This window comes from Gossypium hirsutum, chromosome A07 (genome assembly GCF_007990345.1).
Source record: "Gossypium hirsutum isolate 1008001.06 chromosome A07, Gossypium_hirsutum_v2.1, whole genome shotgun sequence".
In the NCBI taxonomy this organism is placed as follows: Eukaryota; Viridiplantae; Streptophyta; class Magnoliopsida; order Malvales; family Malvaceae; genus Gossypium; species Gossypium hirsutum.
The window spans coordinates 83,530,903-83,533,150 of NC_053430.1; the positions used below are offsets into that span (position 1 = coordinate 83,530,903).

The 2,248-nt window shown below is 33.3% G+C and overlaps 1 non-coding gene across 1 annotated transcript; it reads right to left on the reverse strand.

Moving 5' to 3' along the window:
* Positions 1 to 573: 573 nt before the first annotated feature.
* Positions 574 to 680, reverse strand: LOC121203804 (small nucleolar RNA R71). The gene has a single exon (XR_005898741.1). It is a non-coding gene; the product is annotated as a small nucleolar RNA R71 (small nucleolar RNA).
* Between the last annotated feature and the right edge of the window lie 1,568 nt (positions 681 to 2,248).

A 2,248-nucleotide genomic window follows, 5' to 3' on the forward strand; every position in this document is an offset into this window, starting at 1 on the left:
TATGAGCAGAAGAAACCTGTCAGGACCACTACTTTTTGATGGTGAGATCGACCGCACAATTTGAAGAAACCGGAGAGAAATAAGATGAATCCTAAGATACACAGAGGACGAGCTTGAGGACGATACTTCAACCACAACCGAGGAGATGGTTGAAAACCAAGAAAATCTGCTACGTCCTGCCATTGTTGCTGATCTAGTAAATCAAAATCCTGCTCCACGTACTATGTATGATTATGCTAAACCTAATTTAACAGGAATTAAGTCAAGTATAGTTAGACCTACTATTGCTGCAAATAATTTTGAACTGAAACCTAACACAATTCAAATGATACAACAGTTTGTTCAGTTTGATGGTTTGCAAGGGATCCTCACTTGGCAAATTTCTTAGAATTTTATGATACCTTTAAAATTAATGGCGTTTCTGATGACGCCATTTGCCTTCGGTTACTTCCCTTTTCATTAAGAAATAAGGCTAAACAATGGTTGAACTTGTTACCATGAGGGTCAATCACTACTTGGGAACAAATGACTGAAAAGTTTTTATTAAAATATTTTTCGCCGGCTAAAACAGCCAAATTATGTAATGACATCTCTTCTTTTGTGCAAATGGATTTAGAAACACTCTACAATGCATGGGAGAGATACAAGGACCTTTTGAGAAGGTGCCCTCACCATGGGTTACTGCTTTGGCTACAGGTTCAAACGTTTCATAATTTCCTGAATACTTCGACTCGGCAGATGATTGATGCAGCCGCAGGAGGAACTATCAATAATAAGACACCTGAGGCGGTTTACGAATTTATGGAAGAGATGTCACTAAATAACTATCAGTGGCAAGTCATGAGGACAAATCCAACGAAAATAGTCGGCGTTTATAACGTCGATATGGTCACCATGCTTTCTAATCAGGTAGAACTTTTAAATAAGAAAATTGATGGGTTCCTTAGTTCTTCACAGGTTCACCCAGTAATGTAATGAGAAGCATGTAATATCTCTAAATAGGGCCTAAATGGAATAGTGGTTGTGAAACCACAAATCTGAGATAGAAAAGTTTATTTCGATTAATTTTTATGATTTACCAAGTGATTAGATGCATGTGTTAGAGTATTGATAAGAAATTTTATAGATTGCATGTTTAATTTGCCTATTAGGGCTTATTTGCAAAAGTTGCAAAATATGTGTTCTAATTCATAAGTACTTGATTGAAATGGGGGTTTAAAGAGGAGGTCCTTAAATGGTAATTAGACCATTATATTTCATTCAAACAAAAATGGGCATGAATAGGAAATTTTTTTAAAGAAAGTCCTTAAGGGCATTTTAGTCATTTGGTAATTAAAAGAAATAAAAAGGGAAAATAAAGCCAAAATTGACTCATCTTTTTCATGGAGGCCGAAGTTAGCATGGGGGAAGCCATGGCTAGGGTTTTCAAGCTTTCCAATCTCAATAGTAAGTCTGTTCTTGCCCCGTTTTTCAAGTTCTTTACGATTTTGGAATCCAGGTAACTTGATTAAGCTTATTCTAGCAATAATTTAAGCTAGGGTTCATATTTGGAAAAATACCCATAGGTGAAATGTGTTTATTTTGATGCTTTATGGTAGAATATGAAGGCTGAAATTATGTTAAATAACTTTTGCTAAGCGATTTTAAGCAAAAATGAGTAAAACGGCTTAATCGGTAAAAGCTGTTATTGTTCATAACTATGTGTTAGAGTGAGAATTTGATGTTTCCATAGAAGGGAAAAATGATCATCATGTCATAAAACATAAGAATAAGGAATGAAGTTTAATTCCCGAGCCTAGGGGCAAAAGTGTAAATATGAAAAAGTTTAGGGGCAAAATTACGTTAAGGACTGTTTTAAATATTAAATTAATTAAATAAGTAAAATATGATGTTTTAGATCCCGAAAAATGAGATTTGAATCTAGAATGGGAGAAAAATAAAAAATCAGGAAAGTTGGTAAAATGGCCGTTTTAGTATCGAGGTAAGTTCATATGTATAATAAGCATTAACTTATGCATGTTTCAATGTAAAATTGATAAATTTACTATGATTTCCGAGGTGTTGAAAGTAAGTATAATTATGATGATTTAAATGTTCAATATTAATTCGACATGGAAATGAGAAAGTATGTAAGTTTGTATGTAAATAATACATTATCTTTATTATGTTTTTGTATTTCAGCATGTTTTATGTATTATAGCTGATTTTTGAATCATAATTGACTATTGGAAGTATGGAATCAAGTATT